Source organism: Sus scrofa, chromosome 8 (genome assembly GCF_054392235.1).
Source record: "Sus scrofa isolate SSC_HxYL_T2T_F1_AM1 chromosome 8, Sscrofa_HxYL_maternal_Yorkshire_Landrace_v2.0, whole genome shotgun sequence".
NCBI lineage: Eukaryota > Metazoa > Chordata > Mammalia > Artiodactyla > Suidae > Sus > Sus scrofa.
This window is the reverse complement of record NC_139390.1, coordinates 56,647,501-56,665,000: the sequence shown is the minus strand read 5'-3', so window position 1 is coordinate 56,665,000 and position 17,500 is coordinate 56,647,501.

Here is a 17,500-nt window from a genome sequence, read left to right as displayed (position 1 = left end):
AGCGGGCCCAGGAAAGCGAGACGCACCAGGACGCCGGTCCGGGGGTCGGCAGATGGGGACCAGACAGACGGGAGGTCAGACAGACGAGCGGGAGCGAGGAGGGCGAACGTGGGAGCGGCCGGCATCGAGAGAGATGCCACAAAGGGACGGTGGCGGAGGGGGCGGCCGCAGGCCTCCAACGAGGTGGGGGGGGCACGGGGACCATCCCCAAAAACCGGATGCGAGTCGGCTGCCAGGGCACCACACGGGGTCTCACCGCCAGAGGCCTCCAGCACAACGGCGGTCCCGCCGCAACACCCAGGACGCCGACTGGCCTCCCCCTCAGCCCCTGGGGGGCCCCCCCTCGCGGGGGCCCCACGACCGCCACCGACGACACCGATGAGCCACAGCCGGCCCCGTGGAAACAAGTCTCCCAAGGCACCTACCGACGACCACCCCCCACACCCCACACGCACCCGCCGTGCCCAACCCTCTTCCCCCACCCCCCCGCGCACAGGGGGACACCCGAGAAGCACATCACCCAGGGACACCCGCCCGGCCACGGCGGCCAGGGGGTGACACCCACACGAGGTGAGGCCATTTCAGGTCCCCGGTTGACGCGGGGGCGGGAGGGAGAGAGACATGGCACAGGCAAGGCAGGGCGGTCACCTGTTCGGGGCAGGGGGAGGGCCGGCAGCACCGGGGAAGGGCGGCAATGCACACGGGGCAAGGGCTGTGGGGCAGGGACGCGGGTGCCTGCCCAGGGAGAGGAGAAAGGACCCAGGCACGCCAGGCAAACCAGCACGGGGTCACACCACCACACACACGAGGGCAGTCCCATGACACCTGGGACACCAGGCGGCCTCAGTCGCCCCAGAGCACTCCACGACCCGGCCCCACCAACCAGGGCCCCATGTGCAAAGGCTTCCCCCCCCCTGCCACGTGGGGGGGGTTCGTCCGCCTCATCTCACCCATCCGTCCATCTTTCCACCCTCATCTCATCCGTCCTTCACCTAGTCCACCCTCCAGGGCCTGACGCCTGGGGGAAACGCTCCTGAGCGAGGCGGCCCGAACCATGCTCGCTCACCACCTCCACACCACCAGCTGCGACCCCAGGCGAGTGCGGGAAGAACCGACGGGCGGCTCGCAGCGGGGGAGGCAGGGGCAGAGGCCGCCGGGGGACGGGGCGCATCCCCCTCCTCCACTTCCCCTTCCAAGGGGAGGGGCACCACGCGCCCACGCAGCACACAGCCCGGCGCTGGACGCCAAAACCCGGCCCGGCCCGGCGTGACCCTCCCCCAACTCGGAGGGGGGAGGCACAGGCCGCATTAGGCAAAAGAGCAGCGCTTGGCCCCCACCGCGGGGGCCAGCGCACCCCTCGCGCGAGGGCGGCTCTTGCCCACACGCTGTGGCAAGTAGCGCCGGCAGCTACTGCCCTGCAGACTTCAGGAGGGGCGGCGGCTGGGGGGTCCAGGTACCCCAAGGCCCCCCTCTCAGATCGCTAGAGAAGGCTTTCTCACCGAGGGCGCGTCGTGCCCCACACACCATCGCTCGCCCCTTCGGGGACCCACGGGAGTGGGAACACTCCCAAAAAGTGGGAAGTCAGAAGGGGGGGGGGTCTGCGGTATGGGTAAAGCACACAGCCCATGTGAGCGTCCACGGTCAGAGCCGGGAGGGCAAGAGTCTGTGCTGCCACCAGGCTTGCCTTTCAGACTTTTCCACGTGGGTGGAGGGATGCCACGTCCGGAAAGCCAGACGGGGACCCCCCCTTCACATCTCCCGGCCCACCGCGGTCGCTCTCACGACCACATGCAGCCTTCCCGGTCAAGGGAGAAGCATGGGGCGTGCCACTCAAGGGCCAAGGGCTGCCCTCACTGGCACACAGTGAGGGAGACCCATGACAAGGGGTCCACCTGAGCCCCTCCCGGGGAGGGGACACAAGCTTCCCCTGCCTTACCGTCTCGACCCCCTCCCCTGAGCTTTAGGAAGCTGCTCGTGGGGCACGCCACCACCACAGTGGGGACCCGAGGGGACTCACCGCTGGGAGAGGAAAACGACACCACCGCTCGGCCTCGGGCATCTGACAGGCAACCCGGAGTACTCCAGGGGCACCACAGAGGACCAGGGGAGGCACGCTCACGCACCCGCAGGGATGCGAAGCATGGCAGCGAGGGAGGCCTCCCCCCACTTTGGGGAGGGACCGCTCGCAAGGCACACGCCAAGGAGGCAAAGCGAGAATGCCTGCTGCGTCCCAAAGGACCCAGGCCCCCCCCCCCGACTGACACCCGAAGGCAGCAGGGCGGGAGACCAGAGGTCAGGCTGGAGGCCGCACCCCTGCCTTCCCCCACACCACCCGCAGGTGGGGGAGGAGCAGCGAGGGGCCCGCGACAGAATGAGAGGCGCGGCCCAACTCACCATGAGCGGCCGTCCCTCACCTGGCGCGGCTTAAGCCCAAGCCCAGGAGAGCGCCACATCACCACATCGATCAGTCCTGGCAGAGCCAGGGAAGAGCCCAGAAGAGGGGAGGGAGGGAGGGAGGGAGGGAGGGCCAGCAAAGACAATCACCACGGGGGCCTGCTTCAGCTTCACCGGCCCCCCCTCCTCCTCCTCCTCCTCCTCCTCCCCTTCCTCTCTCAGGGGAGAGACAGCGGCTGACAACCCCGGGAGGGAGAATGCCTGACACGTGGCACGGAGCCAACAGGGTGGGGTTGTTCCAGCCGAGCCGCCGGGTGCCCGCAGCAGGGAGGCACACAGGGTAGAAGACCCCACAGGGCCACGCGCCCTGCCGCCCTCGGGTCAGCCAAAGACCGGAGGGGACACCGCAGCATGGGCCAGCTGGATGCACAAGCGAGAGCCGGCGCACAGGCCCAGGCGAGCGGCCCCCACGCGGGGTGCAAAGGGCAGGGTCAGGCCTTGGACAGCAGCCGAAAGCCCAAAGCCCCCCACGTGCATCCAGAGGCCCAAGGTCTCCAGCGACAGGCGCTGAAGAGGATCGTGTCAGCATCTACCTGGTGACAGAAAAGGCCTATTTCGGCCGCGAAAAATGTCCATGCCCAGCAGCGGGGCCCACCCACAGGACGTGGGGGTATCCCCGGAACCCCCATCCGGACACTTGTCCCCCAGCCCTGCCCTAGAGTCGCCAGACCCAGCGCTCTCAGGGCCATCTGGTCGACCCGGGGAGCGTGACCGCAAGGAAGGGACAGGGACAGGAAGGAGGTGGAGCCGGCCGGCCAGCCGGGGAAGCCCTTCCCGGCTTGCCCACGCGGGCAGGTATCGGTCTGTCCGGAGCTCCAGACGGGGACTTGGCTCCCCCAAAATCCAGGACACACCATCCAGCTCAGGCCGGTCCCCACCTCCCGACAGATCGACCGACCGACAGGGAAACACTCCGAGGGCGGGGGGGCGGGGGGGGGGGGAATGAGAGCGTGGGAAACGAAGTCTTGTCCAACGACCGGGACCCTACATGGGCACGCCTCAGGCCCAGGTGCACCCTTCCCGGCCACACCCGGGAGCAGGGGGCCGGCGGGGTACCATCCACCATCTCCGGATCCATCAGGACTTGGAAAAAAAATGTTTCCACGGAGGCGCCTCCGACGAACGGACCCCGCGAAGGAAGGCGCCGGGGCCCGAGCCACCCTTTCCGCTCCACCCCTCACGGCTTGTGCCGGTCTAGACCTCGTCAGTACGACTCCGCACGGGCCGGCGGTAGCCATCAGTCGGGGGGCAGGGGGGGAGGGACCCATGCCGGCATGACGACCGGGAAACAAGCGTGCCGGCCACCGAGCCTGTCGCGCCCTCCAACGCCCTCACAGCGCACAGCCCGGGCCGCTCCTCACTTCGGGGATGAGAGGCTGGAGGGACGGCGGGCGGGAGTCATTCACGCTCCAAAGGGCGACCCGGGACAAGGCCAGGCCACCCGAGCACAGGCAGTCCCGGGCGCCGCACACCCTCTCCCCTCGCTAGGGAGGCGGCCCGGCCCAGGCCTGGTCGGTCCCCGGGGCCGGAGCGGCAAGAGCGGATGCTGGTCGACCCGGCCAGGCGGCCCCAGAACCTGCCTGGGGAGCGCGGTGACAGTCACTCCCTCACAGGCCTGCACGCCCAATCTCCGGTGAGAGAGGGACACTCCCAGGCCTCTGAGCCACCGGAGCTGTCGCCGCCAGTGTCGCCAGCCTCCCGGAACTCTGACTCAGGCCGGATGGCTGAGTCACATCCCTCGCGAAGGTCCCCAAAGCTGCAGAGGGAAGGGACGATATAAAAGCGGACACTAGATGGCACGCGACAACCGCCACCAACGTCACCAGGACAGATCCGGAAGGCCGGCCGGCCGGCGGCGACACAACGACACAGCGCCGGCCACCCAAATGCCCGAGCTCTTCCCGGGGCCGAGGCGCCAGGCGTCCTGCACGACCGCGAGGCTTCCACTACGGAGCTGCCTCCTGGCAAGGCACTGCGTGGCGTGATGGCAGCAGATGGAAAGAGGGGGGCGGCGGCGGCGGCGGCGGCGGCGGCGGGGAAGGAGCTGGGAAGAGGTTCTCGCTGTTGCCTAGAAGGAGCCGCGCTCGCTCCCCCAAGCATGTCCCTTCCTGGGCTTGGGAATTCCAGAGAGAAGCCGGCGCGGTGAGGGTGGCACTAGCGAGAGAGATCTCAGGTTCCCCTCCACCTTCTCTTCTCTCCCCCACCCCCACCCCACCTCCCTGCACGGAGCTGGAGGAGGGAGGGAGAGAGGGAGGGCGGGAGGGTAGGCGGGGACTGGCAAAAACGAAACCCGGCAAGCTCTCGGAGAACGACAACGCAGGAGTCGGTATACCTGCCACCCTTACCGACGGAGACGGTCTGTCAAAAGCAGACAAGCAAAGCCCAGAAGCTTAGGAAGGGAGAGAAGGATACAGTCGATCCTAGGAAAGTGGAAATGAAAATCTCTCTCTGCATAGACTGAGACAAAGTCCAAAGAGAACAAATGGCTGCCTGGGGCAAATGCTCTGGTGGTCAGGTCATAGAAACATGGATTTCAGCATGACTGACCAACCACAACGGAGGGAAAGTACAACGCAACACTATGAGTGTGTGTGTATGTGTGGGGGGGTGAACTGAAATCTCATCCAAAACAAAACAAAACAAAACAAAAAAAGGAAAACAACCCCCCCCCCAAAAAAAACCCAAAAAACAACAACAGATGAAGAAGAAGAAGGAAGCCCACGACCAACAGGGTCAAGGCTCCTGCTTTCTCACCGCGGTGGCTCTGGTTGCCCCTGTGTGGTGCAGGTTCCATCTCTGGCTCAGGAAAAACTTCCACTTGCTGCCCGTGTGTGTGGCCAAAAAGTAAAACATAAAGCTGAAACAGGAGGGAGAGGGGGTGGAGAAAACCCGAAACAAACAATAAACTTTGCAAGTCTCAGGATTGCCATCCTGGGGTAGTGGAAACAAATCCGACCAGGAACCATGAGGTTGCAGGTTTGATCCCTGGCTCACTTGTTGGGTTAAGGATCTGGCATTGCCGTGAGCTGTGGTGTCTGTCACAGACGCGGCTCGGATCCCGCGTGGCTGTGCCTGTGGTGTAGGCCGGCAGGTAAGGCTCCGAACTGACCCCTAGCCTGGGAACCTCCATGTGCTGCGGGTGTGGCTCCCCCCCAAAAAAAAACCAGAAAGAGAGAGAGAGAGAGAGAGAGAGAGAAGGAAAGAAAGAAAGAAAGAAAGAAAAGAGAAAGAAAGAGAGAGAGAGAGAGAGAGAGAGAGAAAGAAAGAGAAAGAAAGAAAGGAAGGAAAGAGAAAGATAGAGAGAGAGAGAGAGAGAGAGAAAGAAAGAAAGAAAGAAAGAAAGAAAGAAAGAAAGAAAGAAAGAAAGAAAGAAAAAGAAAGGAGAAAGAAAGGAAGGAAAGAGAAAGAAAGAAAGAAAAGAAAAAGAAAGAGAGAGAGAGAAAAGAAAGAAAGGAAGAAAGGAAGGAAGGAAAGAAAAAGAAGGAAAAAGAAATCCATCTCGGAGTTCCCGCTGTGCCTAGGTCACAGCTGAGCCTCAAGTTCGATCCCTGGCACAGGAAAGGCAGTGCAGCAGGAAAAAAAAAAAAAAAAAAAGAACAACTCCATCTTGCTGGTTGGGCAGGGGAGATGCAATTGCCGGATGACATTCCACAACTCTGCCAAACTGGCAAAACCACGACGCACTTAGTACAGGAGTCATTGAAGACATGGATGTGAAAGCATCTTCTTGCTATCGATTCATTTCCCACAATCCCAGGAAGAGCCATTGGAACAGGGCTCCCATTCTTGGCACGATATCTTTTCTATGTGTGGGTGGACGCATCTTTTCTCATGGTTGTTTTCCTTTTGACCAAATTTAACTTCAGCCTCCACCATGTCATCTTTTGGGCTCTCAAGCCTGCCATGAGAATATGGTCACCAAAGTCCTCGCCCAGAGGCACCTTTGCCCACCACCAGTGCCGCCGTCTCCCCCCACCTCCTCCTCCTCCTCCTCCTCCTCCTCCTCCTCCTCCTCCTCCTCCTCCTCCTCCTCCTCCTCCTCCTCCTCCTCCTCCAACCCCCGCCAAGCACCCCCCCCCCCCACCCCGCTTTGTATTGTTCAGCTGTCTTGCACTGGTCTCTCACACGGTGGCGGTGTGGTCCTATGCATGATTCCCAACCACATTCAAGTGGACTTCCGGGATCATCATTTTCTGTTTCCTAACTGCACTTTCGTCGTTCTTAGGAGGTTTGCTTCCCTTCCCCCCCCACCCCCCCCCCACCCCGCGCGCGCGCACGCTTGGTGTTGAATCGGAGCTGCATCTGCTAGCCTGAGCCACAGCCACAGCAACGGCGGGATCCGAGCCACATCTGAGACCTTATGCCACAGCTCGCGGAAAAATGCCAGATCCTTAAACCCCTGAGCGAGGTCAGGGATCAAACCTGCCACCTCGTGATTCCTAGTCCGATTCGTTTCCGCCGCGCCATGACAGGAATTCCTTCCTGTGTTCTTTTGGGTCATGGTTGTTTCCAGCTCCACAGAATTCCTCCCCGTGCTCATGTGACATCTGGGATGTGGCGGGTTGGGGGGGGGGGGGCAAGGTTTCGTTCCCCTACAGTCATGCCTTGAAAAAAGTCGTGTACAACGTTTCACATTCCAGATCCAGAAGCTGAATCCGCAGCCGGTTCCATCTCATGAAACCGATCTCCCAGCCCAGGAAAACCAAAGGTCGTGGTTGGAGCCCGTGATAAACCCCAGGTCTGAGTCCCGAGCACTGCTGCTCAGGGAAGATTTCGAGGTGTCAGGGTCCAAGGATCCTCCTGGGCACTTGGAAATGTCTCCGATGTGTGCAGGCAGGCATGAGGATGAGAAGGGGCTAAAGAGGGGCAGAGGGTGGTGATCTCTTGTCGGTGGATGTCAAGGGTTGGCGCTTCCTTTTGTGGATCTCCCGGAAAAGTCAAATGTGGGAGAAAAACTGGACCCGTGAGTTCGAGGAGAGGGATGGCCAGAGAAAACCAGAAGAATTCCATCTGCCGACCATTGGGTAGGTAGGAGGGCAAAAACCGAAACCTCGAGCATGACATGAACAGAACCACATGCTTCTAGCCACCCATAAACCCCGTAAGATAAGATCGTTTCTGCTGAGATACCCTCTCCCTCCCCCCACCCACCCAGGGCGAAGGATCCCTGGGTGGTGGCAGAGGGGCGGCAGCAGTCAGTGGCAGTGGCGGCGGGCATGGAACTTCCACAGGCCCTGGGGACACACCCCCCGCCCCCAGAAACCCCTAGAAGCTTGGAATTCTGATGTCTGTGGTGTGATGACCATAAACACTGGCTTTTGTGCCATGTCTGCTAGAAGATATGGTTTCCATGACAAATAAAGTGATTTTTAGCAAGTTTTTCTCCACTTGAGATGTATTGAAAATACGTCTTCATTCAGGGGGAGGTAGGTGTAGGTGACAGACGTGGCCGCTCAGCTCAGATCGGGTGATCTGGCAGGGCATAGCTCTGGCTGAGGTGCAGGCCAGCAGCTACAGCTCCGATTCTTCGACCCCTAGCCCAGGGAACTTCCATATCCCAAGGGTGCACTCCTAAAAAACAAAAAACAAAATGAACAACACACAAAGAGGGAGCATCTCATCGATGGCAGACCAAATTCCAATGTATATGTATACGTGTACATAGGTATGTACGTATGGATGTGTGTGTGTATGTGTATATTATCGAGAGAGAGAGAGAGAGAGAGAGAGAGAGAGAGAGAGAGAGAGAGGATTTTTTAGAGCCATAACTGTGGCATACGGAAGTTCCCAAACCAGGGTTCGAACCGGCATACATGGATACTAGTCGGGTTTGTTACCACTGAGCCACAACAGGAACTCCCCACATTCCAATATTTAATGAGAAAATACATTTTTGATGCTTTAGGCAACCCTGCAAACACCCTTATTTAAGTGACTGGACTTAACAAAAAGGAATCCCTAGCACCTAGTAACAGAACAAAGATAAAGAAACACAAGGCAGGAATTCCCGTTGTGGCTCGGTGGAAACGAACCCGACTAGCATTGACCCCTAACCTGGGAACCTACAAAATGGCACATGTGAAGCCCTAAAAGAAGACTACACACACACACACACACACACACACACACACACACACGGCACAGACAGATGCGAAAGGAAAAGAAAAGGAAGGAAAAAAGAAAAGGGAAGAAAGAGAGAAATGAACAGGCAGAGCAAGCCATTGTGAATGATCTCTAGGGACAGATATTTTTCTCCAAGCATAATTTTATTTTTCCCCAAGTGATACCAGACCTTCTCTCTCTCTCTCTCTCTCTCTCTCTCTCTCTCTCTCACACACACACACACACACACACTCTCCCTCCCTCTCTCTCTCTCTTTGAAAAAATTTATGTATTTAGTGGAGTTCCCATTGTGACTCAGCAGGTAGGAATCTGACTAGCATCCATGAGAGTGCTGGTTTGATCCCTGGCCTCGCTCAGTGGGTGAAAGATCTGGCATTGCCCTGAACTGTGGTGTAGGTTGCAGACACAGATCGGACCTGGTGTTGCTGTGTCTGTGGTGTAGGCCAGTGGCTCAAGCTCTGATTCCCTAGCCTGGGAACCTCCGTGTGCCGTGAGTGCCACCCGAAGAAAGCAAGGGTAAAAAAAAAAAAAAAAAAAGAAACATAAAAACCTGGATTGGGGAGATCCCATTGTGGCTCATTGGTAACAAAGCTGAGGAGCACCCACGAGGATGCAGATTCGATCCTGGGGTGGGGGGGTGGGGTGCTGGTGCTGGTGGTGCTGAGGTGTGTGCGTGTGGGGTGATAAATAGGTTACCTCTGGCTTCTGGGGGGTGAGAGTCAGCATGGTTTTCCTGCACCTGCTGCTCCTGGGCAATTATTTAGTTTTGGTTTCTTGTTCCTTTGTTTTTGTGGTCCTGCATTGTGGTGAGTACTGGTGTAAGTGGCAGGTTCCTATTTGATCCGACATTTCTTTGGCTCTGGTGTCGGTTGACAGCCATGGTCATGACTGGTGGTGGCTGTTAAGTCTCCAGGAGTTCCACGCAACATTCTGATTGTCTTTCTTCCTTGGGCTTTGGCTGCAGCCTCCCCCTACCCCCTACCCCCCCCCCCCCCCCGCATCATATGGAGGTTCCCGGGCTAGGGGCCGAATCAGACCTACAACTGCTGGGGCGTATGCCACAGTCACAAGCACCATCATATCCAAGCTGCGTCTGCAACCTACACCGCAGCGCAAGGTGATGCCACCAGATCCTAAACCCACTGTGGAAGGCCTGGGATCGAACCTGCAACCTCATGGTTCCTGGTTGGATTCCTTTCCACTATTCCACGACGGGAACTCCTGGGCTTTGGCTTTTGACAGGTGGAGGGACACAGCTTTCTGAAACGGTGGGGCCAGGGCAAGGCATAGAAACATAAGATGGATGTGAGCCTGCGCCTATTCTTTTCTCGTGTGCTGGGAAGATAAGGTGGCTCTTGCCAGCTGGGATTTCATTTCCCCACAAACGATCAGGCTCTTAAGGTATCAGGCAGGGAAGAGGGAGAGTCAGAGTTCCCATTGTGGCTCAGTGGTTAATGAATCTGACTAGGAACCATGAGGTTGCAGGTTCCATCCCTGGCCTTGCTCAGTGGGTTAAGGATCCAGCATTGCCGTGAGCTGTGGTGCAGGTTGCAGATGTGGCTCAGATCCCGCGTTGCTGTGGCTCTGGTGTAGGCCAGCGGCTACAGCTCCGATTGGACCCCTGGCAGGGGAACTTCCATATGCCGCAGGAGCGGCCCTAGAAAAGGCAAAAAGCCGAAGGTGGGGGGGGGGGGGGGACAGAAGAAGAGTGAGAATCACGGTCGGAAGAACATGGGGAAATCGGTGCTAGGTGCCTGGGTGTGTGAGTTCACACGGAATGCTAACCCAGACCCCTGGCCAGCCACATTTGGGGTATCTATCAACTTGACTCTCCACTCTCCAGCTCACCTGGGTGGTGCTGCCCTGCCCTGCCCTGCTCATGTAAGACCTGGCTCCTCCAGGGATGGCTTTGCACCAGAGGGAGACGGGGCAAAGTCACTGAGCTTAAGGTAATTTCTCCAAGAGAGACTCTGGGAGAAGGAGACCAGCTGGGTTTCTGTGTGTTCATTTTTCTTCCTGTCTGCTTGTTTGGTGCAGGCCAGTCCATGTGCCGAGACATTCAGAAACTCTGTACTAGCTGAGACTCAGACCTTGTTCCGAAATAAGCAAAGGGACTTTGAGCTGGGATCACTCCCTGACAAGTAGCTAGCAAAGAAGTTTCCCGTAGCTCTCAGGCCCCATCCCCGCCCTCAGGCGGGTGGGCGTGGGGAGGGGGTGGGGGGGGAGGGGAGGGGCTCGTTCAGGCAGGCAGGCAGGCAGGCAGGCAGGCAGGCAGGCAGGCGCTGGTTCATTAGTCCCGCACCCCCCCACTCCCGGCCCCAGCTGCCCGCCCCACCCCCCACCCCCGGCCGCCATCCCTGCTGCGCCGCCTCTCGCTTCCCAAATCGCCTGGACTCACGCCCGGGAAGGGGGGGAGGGGAGATCAGGAAGATCCAGGCCTCAGGGCCTGGGTTCAATCACTTCATTCAAATGCAGAAACTCTCCAGTCAAGTCAGAGGTGGTGACTTTTCCTGGAGCTTCTCTTTAGGGAAAGTGTTTTTTTTCCCCTCTTTCCCCAATTTCCCTACCCTCAGGCTGCCCCTCGCAGACTGCATGGAGGGGGGTGGGGGAGGATGTGTGCACGAAACTCGCCTCGTGTCAGGCCAAAGGAGCCCCCGCCATTTCCCAACCCGGGAAACCCCGCAAAACTTCTGGAGCATGTTGGCCTTGGTGTGGGAATGGACATCTTCACTTGCCATCTTCCTTTGCACGAGGAGGAGATTTTCATCTCCTGCTGTCTGGGGGCCAGAAAGGAGGGCCAGAGTGTCCCTTTGGTGTGGGCCGGTCCTTAAGTCATTTTACCTCACAGGAATCACCCACACAGGGCATGGAGACACGTTTGGGGTCCGCCTCCTCCGAAACGTCCCGGGAAACCTCACGTGTGAAAAACTGAGCTGGGGAGGTCCCATCGTGGTGCAGAAGTGGAAATAAATGCAACTAGGAACCATGAGGTGGCAGGTTCCATGCTCAGCCTCGCTCACTGGGTTACGAATCCCACGTTGCCATGAGCTGTGGGTAGAGGAGAGTGAGAAGGAGAGGGAGGGAGGGGGAAGGGAGAGATCCTCCATTTATGGAACTGGTTTCCTTGTTTTGAGATGACGTCGCTTTGGTGAAACAGTTGTCAGATGGCCTCTCAAAAGGCGGTGATGTGGATGGGCTCCCCGAACCAGGCCCACAGAAACCAAAGGAACGAAGGGGTTAATCCTTGGAGCCAGAGTTCCCTCCTCTGAAACTGAAACCAAGCTCAAGCCCGGGAGTGCTGGTGTGTTGGAGCCAGAGACATTGTTACAGCTAAAAGCTACTTTGAAATAGTCTCCATTAGGTTATGGCTTGCCTTGGCCCACGAACTTATGACTAATGACTACTGTCGAGTCAGAGTTGTAGTGAACCTGGTGTTTTCTCTACCCTTGAAACACTCCCTAAGGATTGCGCCCCCCCCCCCACCCCGTGGATGAGCAATCTTCACTCCGGAGAGAAGGTCAAAATGCCATAACCCCAAAGACACTAGAAACATTCCATGGACCACCTGACTCCAGCCTTGATGACTTTGAAATGGTCTATCCTAATCTCCTATCCAGGGAGAATGCAAGCACCCTGATGCTTCTAGACAGCTCCGCCACCCCCATGCCCACCATTAAGCTAAACCTATAGAACCCCTTGCTATCCCCTCTCAAGGGAGGACACAGTTTTGAGGTCCTTAGCCTGCTGTGGCCTCCTTAGCCTGGCAAAGCAATAAAGCTGTTCTTTATGCTTCACCCAAAACTCTGTCTCTGAGACTTAATTGGAGCTGGAGTACCAAGGCCGGTTTGGGCTGCCAAACTTTCCTGGAACTTTCAAACTGTTACATATGAAGAACGGAGCCGGTGACTCTGTGTGTGTGTGCGTGTACGTGTGAGAGAGACACAGAGAGACAGACAGAGACAGTGAGTGAGACAGAGAGAGACAGAGGGAAGAGAGAGGGAGAGGGGAAAGTCCCTTCAGTCTTTTGTTTTCTCGGTTTGTTTGTTTGTTTGTTTGTTTTGTCTTTTTGCCATTTCTTGGGCCGCTCCCATGGCATATGGAGGTTCCCAGGCTAGGGGTCGAATCGGAGCCATAGCTGCCAGCCTACGCCAGAGCCACAGCAACGTGGGATCTGAGCCGTGTCTGCGACCGACACCACAGCTCACGGCAACGCTGGATCCTTAACCCACTGAGTGAGGGCAGGGATCGAACCCACAACCTCACGGTTCCTAGTCGGATTCGCTCACCACGGAGCCATGACGGGAACGCCCCTTCAGTCTTTTGAAAGGCCCCTCTGAGAATGCCGTCAGGTGTTGGGGCCAACTTTCCGAGGGGCTCTTAGAGAAATGAACACAGGGTGATGGTTTCACTCTCAGAGACCATTTCTCTGATGTGTTCATCGAGGGACTCCACGGGCTTCCGTTTTCAGGGCCTCGGGACAAGCGATACGTGTTCTCATCCGCAAGGATGCCAGGTCCAAAGGGTGGGAGAAAATGGGAAACGCTGATGAAGAGAGTTGTAGCCAGAGATGGAAGGCAACTGGAAAAACTTCAGGATCCAGTCCAGTTTTCCAGCCACTGAGTTTCTGATTTCTGGAAGGATTTGGGTAGGGAGGAAAAGGTCAAGGATTCTCCATCCCTCTGACAGAGGTATAAGTTACAAAGTAGATGTACAACTTTTGAGAAAAAAACGAACAAACAAAGAAACAACCAAACAAACAATTTTTGTCCCTTTGTCTTTATCAGGAAAAGTGAAAGATGGAGAGAGGGAGGGAGGGAGGGAGGGAGGGAGGGTGGGTTGGATGGATGGATGGATGGATGGATTTGGGGGGCGGGGAGAAGATTCTTAGATCCTAATGACCCAATGCTTTCTCTAGTCCTGGGCCTTTAGGTGATATATCTATATCTATATATCTATATCTATCTGTATACACACACACACACACACACACACACACACACACACACACACACGTAGTTATTTTCTGTTTCTAGGGCTGCACCCATGGCACATGGAGGTTCCCAGGCTAGGGGTCCAATCGGAGCCGTAGCCACCGGCCTACACCAGAGCCAGCACAACGCGGGATCCGAGCCCTGTCTGCGACCTACACCAGAGCTCACGGCAACACCCGATCCTGAACCCAACGAGCGAGGCCAGGGATCGAACCCGCACCCTCAGGCCTCCTAGTCGGATTCGTCCAGCCATGACGGGAACTCCTACATATGTATATAGTATGCATATAGTATATCTTTTTTTAATGCCCACGCCCCAGCCCTATGGAAGTTCCCAGACTCACGGTCGAATCAGAGCTGTAGCTGCGGGCCTACCCCACAGCCACAGCAACGCGGGATCCTTAACCCACCAAGCGAGGCCAGGGGAGGGATCGAACCCACATCCTCACGGATCCTAGTCGGGTTCATTACCGCTGAGCCCTGATGGGAACTGCAGGGGACATCTTTTTTTTTTTTTTTTTTTTTTTTTTTAAGATGTAAGTTTGTTGTGGTTGTTGTGGTTGTTGGTTGTTGTTGTTGCTTTAGCTCGGCATACAGTGGGCTTGCTTACAATGTTGTGTTCGTTTCAGGTGTACAGTCAAGGGGATTCAGTGATCCATCTACATCCATCTATCCCTCCGTTCTTTTTCAGCGTCTTTTCCCCTCTAGGTGATTCCAGAATATTGGGCCATTCCTTCCTTGTGGGTGGGAACACCAGCGTGAAAAAAAACCATCACGGGGGAGTTCCTGTCGTGGCACCATGGAAGCGCATCCGACGAGGAACCTTTGCAGGGAAGGGTGTGGGTTCGATCCCTGGCCTCGCTCAGGGGGGCGGTAAGGATCCGGCAGGCAGTGCCGTGAGCTGTGGTGTCGGTCGCAGACGCGGCTCGGATCCCACATGGCTGTGCCTGTGGCGTAGGCCAGCAGCCGTAGCTCCGATTCAACCCCTCGCTTGGGAACTTCCATATGCCACGAGGGCAGCCCTAAAAAGCAGAGGGGGGAAAAGAAATCATGAGGGCGGGGGAGAGGGATCCATGAGGAGGATGGGATGAACATATACACACACAAAAGAGTCTCTATCCAATAGACGACGAACAGGGACCCCTACGCCACCTTCTGGAATCCAAACGCCAAAACCACAAAGCAGAGTTCCCGCCATGGCGCAGTGGAAATGAGTCCGACCAGGAACCATGAGGTTGCAGGTTCGATGCCTGTCCACCTCGCTCAGTGGGTAAAGGATCCGGTGTTGCCGTGAGCTGTGGTGTTGGTCCCAGACGCGGCTCGGACCTGGCATTCCTGTTTCTGTGGTGTAGGAGGTCAGCAGCTAAAGCCTCCGATTCGATCCGTCATCTGGGAACCTCCATATGCCGTGGGTGTGGCCCTCAACACACACACACACACACACACACACGCACGCACGCACGCACGCACACACGCACACGCACACGCACACGCACACACACACACACTCTGGAACCCCCTAAATGGGAGAAAACCGGACACAGTAGTTTTTTAGGGGTCCAGTCTCTGTGACAGGTGAGGATATCAGGCTTGCATCGAGGGAGGGAAGGCTTCACCCCACGCAGAAAACACACCCACCTACCCACCGACCGACCTTCCTTCCTTCTTTCCTTCCTTCCTTCCTTCCTTCCTTCATGAGAGAACAGTTGGATGACCCATCCTAAGTGTCGGTTGAATGAAGTCTAGTTACCAGGGTTCAGAGTGGGGGAGGGAGAGGGGTAGGAAGTCTGAAGCCTCTGGCGACTCTCCGAAATGTTCTCCCCCCAGGGTGACAGAGCCAGCAGGTCAGGCACTGCCTTCTCTAGAAACCTTCCTGCCCATGTCCAAGGGGGTGTGGGGGGTTGGGGGTGTGGGGCAGGGAGTGGGCCAGGGAGCCTGGAGAAACCCAGACCACCAAGCGGCCATTCTCCCATCGCCCCGACTGTTTGTTGAATGAACATAATGGACGTGATCCAAGTCTGCCACGCCGCCGCCGCCGCCGCCGCCGCCGCCACCACCACTTTCTCCATCATCTCCCCCACCCCCTTGCCTGCAGCCATCTTTGAAAAGGCTGCTGTTGTGGCTGCCTTTGCATGAAAGTGAGTGAGGACCCCTCCCTAATACGGAGTGTTTCAGTCCCTGGTGTCTCTGACAGCTCGCTCATGTATTGGTTGTGAACCATCTTGCCTTGAGGATTTGGAGGATTCGTGAACATTGCAGGAGCCATGGGAGCAGTGAAGTCCTTATCGCCAACCCGACACCCCCCCCCCCCAAATTTCGTGGCAGGGAGCACACTTTTCTTTCACCCAAGAGATTTATTTCCTGCTTTCTGAAGAGAGAAGGAAAGGAGGGTCAGAATGGTCCTCTGGTGTCTGGTGTCCTGTCCCTTTCATTGCACACACTCCTAGTGCCACTGCGGGAGGCACGTTCGGGGCGCGGGGTGGGGTGGGGGTGGGGGACCTGCTGCACGCACCCGCCCCTCACTTTCAAATGCGAAACTCAAGGAGGATGTGAATGTCCTCCATGCCACCGATCAGGTGAACGGGATGGCTTTCTAGGGAAATCCTGGTGTTTCCTTTCACTGCCATGACGAACACCCAGAAACAACCCTGTAAGTTCATACAACTTTGTCAGTCAACTGTATTCCAATAAAATGAAAAAGCAAGACACAGACACACCCACACGCACACACACACACACGCGCGCGCACACACGCACCCCAACCCAGAACCAAACACCCTCTCCTGAAATGGGGGGGCGGGCCCACCGGAGAATGAGCAAGAGAATTCCAGAGTCGGTAGGAAAGTGTCATCTGCAGCGGTGTGAAAAACCCCAAGCTCTTTTCTTCCTGTCAAGGTGAATAAACTTTGTTAATGGGAGTGGGTGCCCTCAGTGTGCCCTCCGAGAGGAAAGGCAGGGAGCATTTTCTCCCTGAAGAGCTTAGTGCTGTCATAGCACTGACGGACAGGATGAACGATCGGTGAGAGGTGGCAGCAGCAGTGGTGGCCGCCTGCACTGCCTGGGCGGATTGGAAACATAGACGAGCCACCAAGACTGCGTGTGACACCCCCGTGGGCCACCCCCCCCCCCCCCCGTCTGTACAGTGACAAGAGTCCTTTGGGGGAAAAGGGAGGGTGGGTGCTCTTCCAGTGTGTCTGTCTGCATTCACCAGGTGTGGGAGAGAAGACAGATGTTTGTTTCCACTATCGTTCGGAGGACTTGCCCAAGAGTACCACGTCCCCCCAAAGATAGCACCGGAAGAGAGATGCACGAGGTTTCTGAATGCATGCCGTGGGTGCTCCAGGCTGCCTCCAGGCCGCCCCCTCGCCCTCGCCCTCCCCCTCCCCCTTGCCAGAGGCAGACGTTCCTTGAAACAGCTGGCTTTGAACTTGGGCTTCTAGAGGAAGGTTTTTCTCCTGCTTTCAAGACGGGAAGAAGAGGGTGTCCGTCTCACATCCGTCCTTTCCAGAGGGCCCTGGATTCCAGATCCTCCACATGCCAGCGCCAAAGCCGAAGCGGTCGGTCTGGGGGTGCCCCATTCGGGTTCCCTCCCCACACACCTGCACGCGCGCGCGCACACACACACACACACACACACGCACGCACCGGGAACAGTGTGATCTCCCACGCCCCCGAAAAGCTTCAGAATGGCCTCAGTCCGAGGCAGTAGACCTATGTATGTCCTCACACCTGTTCAAATAATGTCTGCCCTCAGCCCCACCATCCCCTGCCTCTTTTAAGGACAAAGGCACTGTAGGTTTCCCTGGGGAAGGGAGACTCCATGGCATGTAAATCACAGTCTTAAGGAAAAGGATAATAGCATATGCCGGGGGGGGGGGGGGGGGGGGGAGAAAGAAGGGGGGGGAGGGGGGGGACCCGCGGTGGTGTGCTTG